General features: G+C 39.2%; 1 protein-coding gene across 1 annotated transcript in view; it reads right to left on the bottom strand.

Moving 5' to 3' along the window:
- LOC117139045 (homeotic protein female sterile) overlaps nucleotides 1–9,933 on the bottom strand; it is a 31,009-nt gene extending 21,076 nt beyond the window's left edge. The window contains exon 1 of the mRNA XM_033301148.1: nucleotides 9,626–9,933. The gene's annotated coding sequence lies outside the window, so the exon portion shown is untranslated. The remainder of the gene's footprint in view (nucleotides 1–9,625) is intronic.
- Between the last annotated feature and the right edge of the window lie 8,829 nt (nucleotides 9,934–18,762).

The raw sequence follows: 18,762 nt of genomic DNA, 5'->3' as shown, positions 1-18,762 counted from the left end.
CGGGGCAAGGGGTCTCTGGGGGGGCAGATCACGGATAGAAAGATATACACATAAGCATATAAGTATGATATTGTGCGTACACGGTAAAATAAATGTGTAAGAACTTCAAAAACTTGAAATATTGGATGTAATATTGCTCAAAATTGATTAAAGTTCTTATTGTCACAACAATTTCAATATTGCTCTCGATAACATGTTTAAATTTTTCTGTTCTGAGTTATTGTTTCGTAGCATTTTTAATGACTAACTTGTTTTAGAATTTAGATTAAGTACAACTCATGCGAAACACTTTTGCGTTTATGACATACAAGAATTAACATTTTAAAAATGATTTCGACTAATTTAAAAAAAGTTAATTAAAAGAAAGAAAATTTGATTTTCGCAAGTAGTAGTCCATAAATGGCCCTAAAAAGCGTATGCATTATATTAAACAGCACAAATTAGAACTTTGCAAGCGAAATTCGCCCTGAGAAACGTATGACAAATCAAATAAAATTAATTGTAAATAAATCTAGACGATTTAAAGCCTTTAGCGCCCCAAACACAGTCACTATAACCAGTACCAGATAGCTGTTATCTGGGCGGGGAAGAAAAACCCCAGGAAGGCCCCGCCTATGGCCAATATCTGAACAATCGGGGAATGTGGGAAGCCGACAAAAAAAAATAAACTTTCATTTATACATATAGTATTTAGAGTTACGTGAGTGAGTGTGTGTGTCTGATCAATGGTCTTCCCGCTCAACGCATTTGCCTGGACTTGATTTAATGTATACTAAATGCACAATTAGCCTCTACTTTGATGTTAATTTATATTACTGATATTTATGTTAAATAAATGCATACATTTTGCCAATTTGTTTTTAACGAAAGAGAGCGGTAAATTAAAAAATAAAAAAAGAAACACATTATTTATATTAACACATAATTTATCAATAAAGAGTGTAATATTAATCAACCAAAATAAACGTTTGTACAAAACTAAATAGTCGGATGTGAAGTGAATTATGTTGGGAGCAAAGTGCATTCCAGATTTATGTCTTTTATGGAAGTAATTGGGGTATATCTAAAAGTTTTTCATAGTTCGTTTAACCCCTGAACTGCTGCATACTTTTCGGCTAGTGCGGAAAATTCCACACGCCTGGCGACTTTAATCTTATCTGCACCCGCATTTGTCACAAATTTTAGATAATTATTTCCGATTGCCGGACACGCCGGAAGTTCTGATCCCCGGACCGGTTGACTAAGCAATTTGCCAGTTCCAGTCCAATCATACATATATACTATAATGGCTACATCATATTTATTTATGCCTTTATGCTCCGCTTTCGATCAATTCCATCTATATCTATAGAATACTTCGATTGTCATAATGAGCCAGCTGTTGATTGATTGCCCGCGGCTACGAGTATGATGAGGAGGGTCTGGTTTGGGTGATTTGGGTGGGTGGTTTTGGATGGCTTTGCGGTCACCGTGTGTATGCGGCTCGTTAGCGGATGTGGGTATGGCCCCACACTGTCGCTGCTCAGTGTGAATTTGACAAATAATTACATAAGACAACCTGCTGTGCGAATTGTGCCCATCCTCCCGCACATTTCAATGGCCACTGATGGATGTTTTTGCCACACCACCACCGCCCCCAGCCAACCCATCGTGTGGTTTTGTCTGTGACGCGACGAATCGCATAATTGACCCACATTTTGAACAAACACCGCGGCACCAGCCAGCAATCAAAACCGAGAGGCCATAAAGGATAGGGAGACCAACGAAGTCAATTTAATTAGCAGCAACTTTTGGCTAGCATCTAGAATTTGGCTGCACCTTTAGAATTTGCACTTTTGGCTCTAGAATGCGCCGCTGAAGAAGCCGCTGAGTGAAGATGCGTTGACAGGCGTGGAATGTTCGGCATGTTCAGATACAATTGCCCTACTACATTGCATGCGGATACTTTGTATCAGAACAATACCAAATTAATTTATAATTAATTTCATAAATGGGATCCTCGTGTATGCAAGTTATCCAAATAGCAGTTTTAAATGTATAGGTTTCCCTGTGCTTCATGCTCTCTTCAATTAATTTCCAATTTTTCCTCCATCTTAGAAAAATATTCGATACAAGAAAGTCTGTATAGTTAGTTTCTAAAATTCCTCTAAAATGCAAATGATTGTGCTTTTTCCAATGCGAAATAGATTTCTCACCTGTAAACAATGCTCTCATAAATAAAAAGGCATATAATAAAATTGGCTTGGTTTTCCCTTGAATTCCCTTTAATTTTCCATTTCCCAACCGCAGTGCAAATTTTAGAATGTGAGCGGGATTTTTCCTCGATTATCCCCCCTCCCATCAAATCGAAGTGGGAAAACTGCAGAATGGCCAATACCGCTAAGTGGACAACTGCTGTGCGATGCAAATCCATTGACAAGTGTCGCATAATCATGCCCCATGCCAAATGTAAATGCAAATGGAAAATGCTAAATTTATGCACTGCATGCGTGAAATTAAAAGCTTCCCCGGCGGACTTACAGCTCCATTTGGTCCTGATTTTCCAGGGCCGGGTTTTGCAAAAGAGGCTCGCGCAATTTGTCCGTTTTCAGGTGGTTAACAATTTGGCTAAATCAATTATACGCACGGCGAGCAACGCGAAATCGTGGCGATTTTCAGCTCCTAATTGAGAGATTTCCCGCGAAATCGTGGCCGTTGGGAAAAGTGGAAAAATTTAATATGAAAATTTCCGAAAGAATTCCTTGCTGGCCAAAAATTTTGTACCAAATGCCAATAAAATACGCTCCAGCGCAAAAATTCCATGCCACATGAAGATGAAGGTAAATTCAGGTGAGCTTGGCGCTGGGGGAGGTCAAAATATTTCACACTTCCGGTGTGGAAAATGCTTGCACCTGATCCTCTGCCAACAGGATATGACAAGCTCGGACACCTTTTCACATACCCGCCCAAACCACCCAGCCATTTTCTCAGCATATTTTCAGCGGCAACTTCCTGCCAGAAAACACATTGCAAATTATGATGCGAATACGAGTTGCGAACGGAGGAGGATGGGCGGAAATGTTGAGTTTTCCAAAACAGCCAACTAAAAAAAAAAAAAATTTCATTTGTGCGCTGATGCTGCTATTGGTTTTGGCTGCTCAGGGAAAAACAGAAAAATATAGGACAAATCGATTTTACTCAAACTGGAAACGACTTCAATACAGATCAATAAACGTTTGAAATAATGAAAAACAATAGTTTCCAGCTTTTCCTAAGTTATTTAAAGATAATTACAAGATTTTCACATTTCACATTAAGATCCTGAATATTTAAGCGGAATAAAACGCGATGCTTGCTGTGAACCAACAAAAGCTTGAGGACGCAATTGATATGTATGGCCAACAGGCAGGACACGCAGGACATTCGATGGGCTGTGGCGAAAGGAGCGAAGCCATCTAGTGGCGTAGCCAATATCCGTTGCAAGGATTACGCATGTGGGTATCTGCCTCGGACTTGTTATTGATAATCTTTGTCATGGCCAGCATGGCAACGTAAAGCAGCGACAGCGGCTAACAAAAAAGCAAGGAGCCACAAGACAACAGCGTGCCGGCAAAGGATGCAGTCAACAAAATTTCAGTACTTTACTTTACTTTAGTTTTTGGTTTAAAAAATCGTATATGAATATTGAAAATTTTAAAAAAATTTACGAGTTCTGGTACAAAATGTACGAAGAAAGTTGCGCGTTTCTATAGTAGAGCAATCAAAGATGGAGTATCTCAATATTTCTGATTGTGTAAAAGATGCGCCAGGATTGTCGTCCTGCGGAGTAATGAACTGCGGCAGGACCAGACAGGCGACGAGCCTTGTTTGTCCCGCCGATCGATGCAGCTGGAGTCGAGTCGAGTGTATTAAAAACAAAGTCACACTGTGTGTCCTGCATCCTTGTACGCTGCCAAAGTCAATGAACAGCGACGTGGGACGTGGACGTGGATGTGGACGAGGAAGTGGACCGGCTGCCAGGATATGAAGCGTGTGCGAAAGTTTTGCACAATTAGGATGCCTCCCCAACTCGGATCGCTCCTCCTTCTCGGGGCAATAAAAAAGTTTAAAGTTGCGTTTAAATATGCATTCCATAATTCATGGATGCAGGCGATGGAGCTTTGATTTTCCAGTCGACGCCAGTCAGACAGCAACACGTTTCCGCCATTTTGTTGGCTGGCTGGTACTTGTTGCATTTTCCACATTTGCATGGTCGGAAAATGGTGATCGGGCGGGGGAAAGTGTAGGGGAAATGTTGACATCCCGAACACGTTGAAATTTCCGCCAGACGACGAGCGATGCTGAAAAGCTGAAAACTTGCGCCAGTCTGACATTCAAATCGACCAAACGTACGTGTGTGTTTAGGATTTCAGGTGTGCATTCTGAATATGAGTATGATTCTATGTGAGGCTTTTCATTTTCAATTAAACACAATTACATGTCCAACTGTCAGCTTTCAGTTAATAATGAACACAAGGCACAACTAAAATACCGAAATAGGTGTCACTTAGTTGCGCCCCAGGTAGTGCTCAAAAGTATCTGAATCTTTGCTACACTCTATTTTTGACCACCACCCTCAACAACACAGTTCAAAGATTTTCCTATTTGTGTGTTTGGCTTTTTAAAAATATATGTATATATCTATATGTAAACAAAAAAACACACAACGTCATGGTGTGTGCTTAGTATTTACATTCGCATATAATGATTTTTGGGTAAATAGATAGAATTCTCTGTGGGATCGAATCTAATGAAATCAAATGAACTTACTTCTTAATATATTTTCCTCACCAAGAACGTTTCTAGAGCGGAGAAAAATTATTCACCCTCGGCGCAGATTGACATTAATTGTTTAAATTGAAGCGGATACGCTCGACTGGCCAGCGAAATTCTTATAAATTTTATTCCGGCAGGGGTGAATTCCATCGAAGGATTTACGCATCCCATTGGACTTTGGATTGCTGTGAGTTCGCAAAATTGCTTGAAGGGCTTTAGTAATGTCGGAAACTTTAGGAATTTATGGAGATAGGAAATTAGTAGCAAGGGGATTCTAAGATTTAGTAATGCAATTATTAACATGCTCCAAAGAAACCAAATTACTTTGGCCGGAAATTTAGTCAAAGAGTTGATTAGTTTATACTTAAACTTCGGACACTTAACAAAATCGTTTAAATTCAAGGTACAAGTTACAAAAATTAAAATATTTAAAAAATTAGCCAATTAAATTAGTCTTAACAAGATACACATACATATATATTTGTCACCCTAAAACCGCCAAGTGTTGAAATGATTCAAAAATGCTTCTTCCCCCGAAAGTTCATGCATTTGACGCGAATTCGGGGATTCCCCTTGTCCTTATTTTTTTTTTTTTTTGTAACTGATGTCTCTGAGGACACTTTATCATGGCTCGCGAGGCTCAAACAATTGTTGCAAATGGAGCTCAGCGACTAAGTGGTTTTATTTTAAATCTTTCACGTTCAGCACAGAGTCACCAAAAATAAAACCAAATGAAAGCGCGGAAATCTGAAGCTTTATTACAACAAGTTGCTTTCAAAAACTCAACAGTCGCGCCAAGTTGTAAGCGGAATAATTTGGTTTTTCTGTTTTGTCAGCTCTCCTTATTTTCTTTTTTCCATCTGCAGCTCAATTGTTTGGTAAATGTCAGTCTTCATTTGTCAGCTACATTCAAAGTTGGCTTAAGGGGCTTCGTTGTTGGGCGGATTTATATCTTCTGCCAGATTTATATCTTCATATAAAGCGATATAAAGCTTTAAGGGTGGCCCAAGCTACTCCACACCCATTGATGGACATTTAAAATTACAATTGAAATTGAAAAATTTCCAACGAAGCACTTGCAGTCGATTATCCTGGCGCGCAGCTAATACGAATCCTATAAATATTTAGTATAGCTTTTCAAGGACTAATTCTGATTAATTTATCAATCGATTTGCCGATGAGCCTTGACACGAAATGCCAGACTCTGGATTTATGGCCCAATATTACGAGCTGCCTAGCTAATTATTTCGCTGTGTTTGTGCCTTGGCTTTTGCCCACTTAACAACTGCCTGTCTTTGTTTCTTGGCAGTGAATCAAGCTGGGAATCAATAAAATCCCGTGGCACATGAATTCAAACACGTAAACCCCAAAACAAAAGCCTGCAAATGTGCATGGCATCAAAATCAAAAAAGTAAAGGGGCCAAAACAACAAAAGCCAACAGCGAACGAAAGTGAATTTCACGCCATTGGCCAAAACGATTTTCCGGTAGGAAGGCATCAATCAGATCGGAAAATATTTCGTTTTGCTTACTTATTTATGCCTCCCTGGCGTATGCGTAATATTTCAATGGTTTATTACAAGCCCGTCGAATTTGCAGAGCTGCATAGTTGAAGCAAGCCTAATATGAATATTTATTCATTCTAATTTATTGAATATATTAATTTAAAGATTAAATTGCCAAAAGTTTGTAGGCAACTTTTTAATAGCTTTTATTGGTACTATGCAGCAAAGAATAAATTATCACACACAAAAAAGGATATATTTTTAGCTATTGGGAAATCTTAAAAGTTAATGAAAGTTAAATTCTTTTGCTACAGATAATTTAATGTTATATTGTGATACTTTTTTTTGATGAAATAAGCAAATTCGTTTAAATATTTAAAGGGAAATGTAAAAGTATTTCTTTTTCCTTGCCATTTAAGATAAATAACCCGAGACATCTGTGCCACAAAGGAATGCTAATCAAGTGGGAAGCCGGAGCAATGAAATTATCGACCGATTTCGGATTTCCCGTGGCTTCCCATTCCCATGTTCGTGCTCCCTAAGCTCTAATTGAACTCTTTTACTTTAAGCCCGCTTCCTGGTTGCTGTCAAGTGGAGCATGTAAATGCAATCCACCGGAATCCGCCACCCACTCCATGCCACCTCGAGACAGTTGACCTTGTGGCAGTGGTTGGGCTGGCGGTGGGGATCTTGGCCATCTTGTTTAACTCAAGCCGCAATGGGCCATTTGTTGTTACATTAACCCACTATGCACAGCTCATAAATTATAAGGCATCTCAACACCTGCGAATTGCAGTTGCATTCGCCCCCGGGCAGATGGCTTTAATATGCTCGGAATTTCGCAGCGTAACCCCTTCATAAACACTGATTTTCATTTTGACTGCAGAAAGCGTTAAATAGTTTTGTGGTTTTTGGCTGTTTAGATGAAAAGTTAATACGTCTGCGGCCTTTGATGCGTCAGCTGCCAGAAATTAACAGGTGAACTATGCGCTGAAAAAATGCGTATTAAATCATTTCCCAAAGGTTACAATTCCATAGAGCTTATATATAACTATATATATATATATTCCCTAGAAAACTAGTCTCTGCTATAAGAAATTCTCTACCAGAAAATACCAACGCTTTTTGTTTATAGTATTCACTTGTACGCAGTTCTTTCGAAAACTTGAAGCTAGGTGACGACGACGAAGTTGCTGAAATTTTTATCATATTAATACAATTCCGGTGAAGCAAAGGACGTGGAAATCGATGCTAAGCAAGACTACTTGCATAAATTAGGCGCAGATAAATAAACACGATCGAGATGAATAAGTTTCAGGAATTGTACACATGTGACCGAGCTGTGAGGCAATCGAAAGTCTTAGCAATTAAAATGCTATAAAGTTTTTCACAGGCCAATCACCGGAACATAAACTCAGCGTGTACTCGAATGAAAATCCATCGCAGCTATAAAATATATGGTGGCAACAATTTGTTTGAACCAAGGACAACGCATTGTATGTTACTATTTCTATCTCATTTATTATGCTGGCAGGGTACAGCAATAGAAAAGTCATAAAACCATTGCATACTCTGTGGCGTTCGATCGGGAGTAATTCGTTTTTAATAAACCAAATAGCAGCAGGCGCCATTTTCAACAGGAATCACCCCGATATCAAGGCACTATTCAGTTTGGTGCGGCAATAACCGAAAATCTAATAGCCATAAATGTGGCGATTTTGGGGGCTTTTTGGCCGTAAAAATGGTAGCCCCCATTTTCGATTTAGCGCCGTGTGTTTAACAACATGTTAACATGTTGACTATTGCAATGAGCATTTCGTATGCGGGCATGCCCGTAAATCAGGCAATCGACTCTGAGCCGCAAGCCAAACATTAACCCCGGAAACCCCAAATCCGTTTCCCGCAGGATTCGGTCGTTTTTGCGGCCTGATGGGCCATAATGTGATTTAACTTGCGGTTTGCGTTTGCATTTGGTTTGATTACCGATTTTCGGTTTTGTTTGCCTCTTTATGGGATAGTCTCACACACTCACTGTGTTCGTTTGTTATAATATTTTTGTAATAATCCTTTTTTTACTTTCTCATTTCAATACAAATTCACTTTCTGAACTAGCTATAAAAAATTGTTATTGTGTCTCAACACTTTTTAGTTGTATCTAGTTATCTTGTTTAAATATTTTATTACCTTTTTCCAATCAGTTATCAATTGGCTAGAAAATCTTCTTACTCTGCTAGCACTGTAATGTTTTTTGTAATCTATGAAACTTAATTTTATAGACCCCGAAATCTAACGAATTAATTTATTGTTCCCAGCACCATCCCAATCCCATTTCAACCTATTCCGCTCATTTGTATCTCCACTCGGCCGGTCTGTCTAGTTATTATGCTGTTATTTATATTTCAGCGCGAAATTCTCAGTGCCCCCGAATGTTGCACAATTTTCGTGTTTTTTCCTCTAGGTTTGTTTGTTTTTCTTTACTTTTATTTTTTTTTTGTCATCAAACATGTTGCGTGTCTGGCCGCCGTGTGCAATTTAAGCGATGACTGGGGTTAAGGGGGTGCAGAAATTCGGGGAGGACCGACAAACTTTTGCCACGTAAATGATTTGTTTTGTCAATTATTTTGTTAGCCAACATGCAACAGCAACGGCAGAGAGTCTCAGCTGATAACATCAAAACAAAGGATACCATCCCATGCCCAGAGGAATAACTTTTTTGGGCTGCGATTTAATTGAGAGGCGTGGCCGCACAAATTGCATCAAGATAAACAAACAATACTGAAATCGGCAAAATGAAAAAAAAGGAAACGGAGTTGATGTGTCCCAGATTGAAAGTCCGATATAGTCTGATTTTTCTGATTTTCCGCAGATTTTATTAAGTGCTGGGTGATCGCTTCGTTTGAGATTGTCTGCGGCATCTGTTTAGACAAGTGAGTCCAATTGCATAAATATTTATCGCACTCGCAGCCAGCTGATTATTTATCGCCTGACGCAAGATAAAAAAATAATGAAACACATGTGCACTCGACTCCCTTGCTTCTGAAATTAAAATTAATGCACATTTGGCTTTCTGCCGGCCTACAAAAATAATAGAAAAACAGAGTTTTATGGGGGGAGAACGACAAAAAAAAGATGGAAAATCCGTTGCTGAACTGGCAATTGAGTGATGGATGGATTGGCATTGGCCCCACTACATTCTTCTTTCTTTCTTTTTTATGCCTCGTCTTAATTAACATGCGCGACATTCTGTTATTTCATTTTTTTTTTTTTTTTTTTGTGACATATGTTTAGGATCTGACGTTAGAGGACTAGAGATTCGTTGGAAATTACCTTAGCACAACTGGAACTCGAACACTAATCAAAAACTCACGAGAGCTCACTCACTAATAATATCTTTTTGGTAAATTCATTTGCTAATGATGCGCCTGGCCAGAGAAATAAATTTCCCAATTCATTGCACTAAATTTGTGGCACTAATTGCACTTAGCCGCAATCGCGATAACTCAAAATAACACACGCGGCACCCAAGATTCCAAATATTTAGAAGAATATTTCAAAAACACACATAGACAGAGAACTCTTGAATTGTATTTGCTTGGCGGAGTGAAAAAAGCGTACAGCTGACCGTTTCACAGTGCGGGCCGTTGCCAACTGAATCGTTGGATAGGAATCGAAATAAAGCCAGCCCCGAATCGCTGGCAAAAGGCTCGTATATCTTTCGGATTTTCCGCTCGTTTTGTTTCGGCTATCTGTCGGATTTTGGCTTCGTGTGGAAAAGCCGGCAAAACAAAATGTAAATAACAGTGGGCAGGAGGGTATATCGGCCAGGGGGTTGGGGGTTTTGGGTAACCGGCTTTTGGTCTCAGTGTTGAGCTTTGCAGATTTTACGCCTTACGAGCCAAACGTCAGACGAATGGATGTGTGCCCCTTGCTCCATAAAAAATACCCCACCCACTGCGCCCACCCCCTGTGTTTGCTTTGTGGCTTTTCGGGGTTGTTGTTAGAGAGTCTGTCGGTGTGTGTGTGTGTGTGCCACCGTTTGTTTGTAGATACTTCGGCTTGTCCTGCAATTGGCGGGAAATATTGTGGATCGCATTTGGAGTGACTCCTTGAAGTCATTAATATTTGGAATAATATTAGAAATTAAAATCTAATCTTGTAATAGAAATTAATTGGCCTTTAATTAGGTATTTACACAAGGTATTACTTATATTCGCTCCTATTTACTGAATTGAATTAAGTGCAATATACTGTTTTTGTAACAAAAACATTCGCTTAAAATCCTGAAATATATGTGCTGAATTTTAAATATGTAAATGATGTATACATTTTTTAATTTTATTGTCACAAGCTTAGAAACACTAAACACTAATATAGTGGTAAGTTCAAATTGGTAGCTTCAAGCTTTAATCTTTGTATTATTTTAAAATACCTTAATAATAATGTTCACATGCGAAAGATTCATAAAATGAAATTATTTAATTCTTGATAAAAACAATGCATTTTCAGAAATTTTGTTTATAAATTTAAATTATTATTTTTAAAAATACATAACAAAAACAGCTATTGGTTTCTTCTGAATTCATACCTTACTTATTTTACATTCCACCTTGTCAACATGTTGCATTGCCATCAAATGTTGCTAACACGCATCGCTCATGCGCCCTGTTGTCGCATTCGCCGAGTTCTTCGTTGTTTTTCTTCGCCTCCACCCACCACTACCCGCCGCGACACCCCTTTCCACCCAATTACCAACACCATTGCCTATCCCAACCAACACGAGCGACCGCCTAACGCTGCCAAAGTGACAACCTTTCAGTTTTATCGCTTCTACATAGCCAGGGTTTGTATGTTTGTGATTGTGTGCCAATGTTTGCAAGAGGGGGTATGTATGTATGTGTGTGTGTGTATAAATAATGTAACAGTAAATTAGCGTGTTTGACACAGTGGGGGCGTGGCCAAACGGTGCGTGCGTTGAACAATCTCAATCAAGTTAATATTGTAATTGAGGATAAGTAGAAAATGAAAAGGCTCTGGTGAATTAAAAAAATCTAACATATTCTGCTAGGAAAATATTTTATCCTTTAAAAATAAGAACAATTAGGCTAATTTAATAAGACAAGCTACATTTAAGATTAAGAAATATTTAAGAAATTAACTTATTTGACTATTCCGAACCTTTAAAATCCTTTTTCCCACGCAAAAAAAAGCTTTATATTTGATAATCAATAAAAATGTAATACATTTTTAAACTAATATGCGCACATTAGTTAAATTACTTAATCGTGCTTATTATATTTATTTGGCACAATTTAATATCATAATAAATAGAAGGAAATATTTTTCTGCTCATTAAACAATAATCCAAATTATGTGACTCAATTAAGAATGATTTTATGCCATTCTCTAATTGAATCAAAATGTATATTCAATTTTCCTCTTTTCATAAAATCGAGAGGAAATTATTTTTATATTCCCGTCCCTGGCCAATTACATGTTGCAACAACAATGAGCATCCGCTGCTGAATTTTATTCCGATTTTTAGTCTACTTAAAACGAAGGAAAACTGACCATTGGGAAAATCCAAGCAAAACTGGGAAAAATAACCAAAAAAATAATAAAAAAACAAATAAGAATTTATTCTGTGAATAATTCGAGAAAGCACTACGCAATCAGACGTTTGCAGAAATAAATATTACATTTATTACCAAAATTGTAATGTGTTATATAAAAATTATTATATAGAAATATAATTGTTTTCAAAATCAAAATTTAAGTGTACATTAAATGAACTACTAAGTAAGTAAAAAAGCAAGGAGAGCTACATATACAAGTAGAACGGGCCAGAATGCCTTTCCCGCTCTGATTTTATCCAGTTCGTAGAACATCAAATGGGCCAAGACGTAAATAAGATCGTCTTCCTCTCATTTTTTGGGGAAAATCTTGAGAGTCCGCAGCAGGCGCCACCAAAGGGCACTCGATGAGATGACGCGATCGCAGAGTTCGCCTCCCAATGATCACAGACTTTTCGCACCTGTACAAATCAGTTGTTGTTTTTCGCCTTATTGTAGTGTCTGCTGGCCAAAACGTATTTTTGGTTCATTGCCAAACAGGCAGCAGCAAAAAAGTGACTGACTATGCCAAAATCTTTTCAGACAGTACGTTTTGTGTAGGTATTTGCTTGACTAAAAACTCTTTTTTGGAAAATGATTTAAATTAAATTTTAATCAGATGAAATTTAAGCAACTTCACTCTTATATACAGTATCTTTTAATTATAAACCTGATAAGTTTTCTAATACATGTTACTTGCTTGCATTTGATTGCTTGTAAATTTCCTTAAAAGTACGTAACGCACTGTATTAATGTCGAAGTCTATATTGCGTTCATGCGTGCGATCCAATAAGTTTTATGCTCATTCCCAAGAATTTATTTTGTTCAATTTTATTTATTTAGTCTATGTTGGCTCAATTTTGTTGCTGATCAGCTACCATATTTACATAAAACATGCTCAAGTATCTAAATTTAATGATCAGTTATTAACAGATTGTTATAAAGCAAATTAAAGTAAACCGATGACCCCAAATGGCAAAAGATTTTGCCAATTAAGTAATGGATTTTTTCCCTAATGGAATATATTCTGGAACCTTTTCAAAGTCAATCCAATCGAGCACGTACAATAAATCTGTCTTTTATCTGCCTCAATTAAATATGATCGAATTAAATCCTCGGCCATTTCGTCGTATTTTGGCCCAAAGGGATTTCAAGGGCCGTGACTTTCTGCCCAATCGGTGGGCCAGAAATTCTCACCGGCATTTTGGAAAGTGCGGTGTGTTTGTAGTTTCATTCTCCTTGGGAATTTTGGCTGTGAATTGGCCGAACTGTATTTCATGTCGTGCGCTGAAATATGCGAAGCATTTTTAAGACTTAATTGTTATGGCTGTAAATTATACTTGGCGGTGATATATGGACTCTTCAATGGCGCCATAATCATAATTTCCGAATGACTAAGTGGATGCTAAATCTTTTGGAAGAAGTCAGTGCACTGATTTTTTATGGGTTTCTAATTGGCCATGTTTCACAAGAACAACATGTTTATATCTTTAATAAATTCGGATAAGTTTAAATGCTTGTGTAGACTAGATGCAATCATATTTCAAAAAGCGTTGCTCAACTTATTTGCTGTTTTTTGGTAATTTAGTCGCATTTAATATCCCTACAAAAGCCTTGTTATTTTTCCCTGTCTAATTTATTAATCCCGTCACCCATCCATCTCAGCTGGCCAAGCATTAACCCCATTTGGCCTAAATGGATTCCCGTTTGCCTTGATGAATGCATTTCCCTGACGGCACGAAAGCCAAAGGAAATATCACTTACGAAAGTCATTCGAAATAATTGCATAATGAATAGGCAGGACAACGAGAGGGGTCAGAGGGCACTGTTCCTGTTCCGGATCCTTTTCCTGTTCTCGTTCCGCTTCCACTAACCCCCAAAAGGCAATCCTGCTCGCTAGCTGCGTGTGGTTAATCAGTCCGATTAATCTACGCAGGACGAGTGCAAGTGTTTTGCGTAGGCGGAGGACACGAGCCAGCGAGCAGTCCTTGCTGATGATGATGTTAATTTGCACATAAGTTGCACGTGTAGCAAAACGGGAGCAGGTCCCGAGCAGGATCAAGGAGGTCTATCCAGCAATTAATTTACTTTGGCAGGACATGCGACCGACCGCCTGCTGGTGTGGCACCCAGAGGGGGATGGAGAGGGGTTGCCCTTGCCGGCGGGCCAGCTCATTACGGTTTTGCCGTTGGCATTGTCATATGGAAAGTCTTGGCCGGATGACAATGTGAAAGCCGCATTTAATTGGCATTGGGAATTCGCCGGAGTCGTTTTAAGAATGGCATGGAATGGAATGGTAGTGGGAATGACAAGCCAGCCAAACGAAGAAATGACAATGACTCCGAATTCGGATCCTTCATTAATACAGGACGAGTCCTGCGGTGCAACTCACAGTTGGAGACTTTTGATTGGCATGTCCTACATACGGACAGTGCGTGCCACAACAATATGGTTATAACAAGTAAAACAAACTGAAGCATGAGCATTTTTACTTAAATATAGTATTTAGTATGATTACCCCCTACATATTTTTACTATTATTATTATTATTATAATTATTTGACATTGAATTAAATGTACAACTTTTTGATTTAATTGCATTTAATAAATCACATGTCCATCCAAAATTAGCCTGAGTGAACACTTTTGTGTTGAGTCAACGCAAACGGAAGTGCAAATCACGAGTCTTATTAAAAGTTTATTTTAGATCATTAAGAGAATAATGCAAATAGCATAATGCCGCTATATATATACGAGTTTTGAATATTTGCTCAGGTGCTCGAGGGAGGGGTAAAAATAATTTGCATTTCATTTAGCCGCCAAATTTTTTCAAGTAAATTCTGCGGCTGAGGGGAAATGCGGATTGTGCGCTAAGATCCGGCGGAAATGACGGCTATAAAAGCCAACTGCCGTATGTGGGATACGTGTAGCTAAACAACCGTAAAATATATGCAAACCCCAGACATTCTGCCACCCCGCACGCACGCACAGCAAAGACAATTAGTGTAAGGCAAGCCATGCCACGCCTCCTCCCGCGCCCACTTCGTGACTTTTGGCGCTTCATCCTGGCAACGTTTGGCTTCCCCCTCCCCACAACCTCTTCAAAAAAAAAAAAGAAAGGAAAATACCACCCCGTGCCGCTGTTTTTCCTTTTCACACATGAGCATTTTCTTATTTGCACAATGCGAACTGAACGAATGAAATAAGGTGCGGCAGAGGCCATAAAGCGAAATTAAATAAAAAATACTTACATAAAAAGGCGGCTGAATGGTGGAAAGCCCCAAGGACACGCCACTCTTTGTTTGAAGATTTCATTTTCGCTGCAAATGTTTCTCAAATGTGGTGCGTAATGTGCCATTTTTGGGCTCACGAATCGAGTTTATTCTGAGACCTAATTAAATGCGAAGCTTAAAAAATGCGATTAAGGAATTGTGGCTTGACTTTGGTTACATGTACATACGTATTATAAGAACAATTGGATTTTCTTCAACCTGATTGTGTACACTTTGCAAGCACAGAACACAGAACTCACAACTCAAATAGAAAACTCAATTAAAGCGTTTACATTGATGAAATAAAAGTTAATTGCTTGAGCATATTTACTTAAAAGTAAGGCAAATCATTTTGATTTATTAGCAACACGATTGAAAGCAAATGATGAACACTTTCATAACTTAAGAAACCACTTTCATATGAAATATAGTCTTCAAGTTTCTGATTTTTTTTAGTTTTTCTAGTGCTGGAAACTTGGTAAAACTACTCCCTGAGTTAGCCATAAGTCTGGCAATTACAATTATTTAAGCCATATATATAACCAGCTGCCAGACTATCCCAACACGCCATTGCCACCTCATACAAGTGATATAACTCCTTGGGGCTAAACCACGAAAAAGTGCCTTAAGAATTAATGATTTCCCAGGCTGACTGCTGACCCTTAAGAACGAAATTCCTCTAATCGAATTAGTGGAATTAATTTTTGATGGTATTGAAATTAGTTGCAGGCAGCACCACAAATTTCACGACTTCCAACCCAAAGGATGTGGGTATTATTTGCACCGCAGGGGGTTGCTCGGTGAATCGTGAATCGAACTACAAAACACTTTTGGCTGTCCCCCGAATTCCTCGATGGCGTGTGGGTGCATAAATTTGCTTTGACATCCCGGGGTTGACTTTTGGCCCGTCGCCTTTCATTGTGCTCTTTTGGACCACTTGATTCTGGCATATATATCTGTATATATATAGGTAAAACTGAACTCCAACCCTCCAGTTTCAACGTCTTCCACCTTCATTATTAATGACTCTTCGACATGTGTGTCAGGTTCGGCGAGCGCAAGTTTTGTTGAAAAGCAATTTTATTTACTTTTATTTGGCGGAGTTGCAACAGCAACTGTAACTGCTGATATCCTTCGATTTGTGCTTATAAATGGGAGGGGGGAGGGGACAGGCTGCCATGTGTCATGTTATTATTTATTGTGTGCTGCAAATTAAATGCCAAAATACGTTGAATATTTAATGCAGTTGTGCTTAAAGTTCGCCGCCCCTCAACACGTGAGTTGGCGTTGAAGTTGCCAAGTTTTCGCTACATTTCCTACATTGTCCTTGTCCTTGGGGCACCCAGCCACCCATCCGACCATCCGCCCACCAGGACATGATAGCACTCTAACTGCTGGCTAAAATAAGGACCCTGCAGGCGCGAGTGAGAGCGCAAGTGTTTGCATGTCAGCGAGTAATAAGCACAAGGGCCATAATAGTTTTGCCAGTTATTTTATTTTTTTTTTCTCTCTCCGACCGAGAAGCATTTACGACCGAAATTCCTCCACGATTACGCGGCCATGACTTGAAAGCCGCCAAGAGCCAACTCTGCTCCTGCTGCAGATAGCAAAAAGTTGGGGGCGATCAATTTGGGATTGACCTGTGACCTTACAATATGTTAAACAAATTGTTTTTATGAAGTTAGTTCTTATCTAAAAACCAATCTTTTGTTCTAAAAACTTTAATTTTTAAGTTTCTATTCTTTGTGCCTAATACAAAAAGGGACTTACGAAACTCAATAGTCAATCAAAATTAAAGAGTACATTTTAAATAGGAATTTTAAAATCATAATTCAATGCAATATTGAGTAACAGATCTACAAAACTTTTCTAAAATCAAAGAAATGATTGACTAACTGTATAACCATTTATTTATAAGATTTTCTATAAAGAGGTTATCCTATTAAATTCTACCCATTTTCTCCATGTTAAAATCCCTTGAAATTCTCACATCTGGAGTAATTCTTTTCAGTGTAGCCTAGACCAACTGGAGGAGGCCAAGCCAGGCCAAAACAGAAAAGAGCCGAACAGAAGAGGCGCCTCCACCTCGTTGAGCGTCTTGGGAGGCAGACATAAATGTTGGACATTAACGGGTAATTTTCTTGCAATTTTGTAGTCGTTAGCGTTTTGTGGCAAGGACGATGACGACGCGCGCCGCGTTGACAACAGCAGGCAAAAATTTAATTTTCGCCAAAAATGTTGCGCCACAATTCGCATAAATTGTGCAGCTAATTTCGGGTGGCAGCAACAGGAGCGGCTGCAGCCGCCCGGAGAAAACTTCTACCAAAAAATATACATATATACTTCATCTGCAATTATTTAACTTGCAGCCTTAAAGCGCAGCAGAGGCAAAAGCAAAAGCAATTCCGAATGGAAATCCATTAGTGGCGGACAAATTTGTAATTTCCGCTGTTGGGCACACGCACGCAGGACAGCCAGGACATCCAGGACACAGCTGGACACCCGGCAGGACACCCAACTCATCGCTGTTTTTGAGGTGTGTTCGGTCAGGTAATTTCATTTACCTTACTCATTTAGCACGTTTCTTTGAATGAGCGTCGCGATGGGGGTTGTGGGTGTCGGTCGGTGGGAGGTCCGGCTTTTTCCGGCTGTTTGCATGATAAAAATCACATACACTCCTTAAATTTCAACAGCACGCGATGTCGGATGATTATCCTTGAACCAAAAAAAAAGAAATACCAAAAGAAAAACACCAAAACCGAGAGGAAACAGCATGAGAGGAGTGCAACCCACACCTCTTTCATGGCTTGGCCTTTGTCTCCTTTTCCGAGCAGCAGACACTCAACCTTTTTGACTTTCCTGATAGAAATTAATGCTCTGGCTTTTGTCCTGCTGCTCTATTCATTCTCCCAGCGCACGCAAGCTCCAGGAATCCAGCTTAAAGCAGAATTCTACTTCCCACCTTCCGGTTCCGGCAACTTTTTAATGGAATTCCATAACCTGGTAATCAAAATCCAGCACCCAGATGACCAGAAATATGCCCAAGCACTTGACGCCGGAGCGGCGACAAGATTGAACGGAAGTTGTCAATTATTCAGGCCAAATTTGTTAGCCCCGAGGGTTGCCTCAAACTTTCTGCTTAAAATCCTTGCATAGAACACAAGAGTTCCAAAAATGCAGAATTTAAATTATAATTTTTTGTAGAATTGTATAGAATGTCTACATCAATGTGCAAACTATTGCATGCTCAATTTGCTTCAATCAGACTTGAAATTAAACCAACTCCTTTTCTGTCCGTAGCCTGCCAATCTGCAATCTGTTTCCACCTCCGGGAGCCAGTTCCTCTGAGTTTTGTGTCCCCGTTCTAGGCTCAGTTTAATTTGCATTTATCCACACGTTTCACCAGTTTGCTGCCCCGAGACTCCAGGTGGAGTTCATTTGCCTATTCCGGGAGTCGGAGTCCTGCTTCTGGTCCGACTTTTGGTCCTTGGTCCTTGGGCCAAAGTCCCCGTGGTGCCTTGGCACGCAGACACACACACACACACACTCGCACAAACAGGAAGCGACTGACACCGTACAAAAT

Source organism: Drosophila mauritiana, chromosome 3L, assembly GCF_004382145.1.
Source record: "Drosophila mauritiana strain mau12 chromosome 3L, ASM438214v1, whole genome shotgun sequence".
In the NCBI taxonomy this organism is placed as follows: Eukaryota; Metazoa; Arthropoda; class Insecta; order Diptera; family Drosophilidae; genus Drosophila; species Drosophila mauritiana.
Note: the sequence above shows the minus strand (reverse complement) of the source record. Positions and strands in the feature narration are given on the sequence as shown.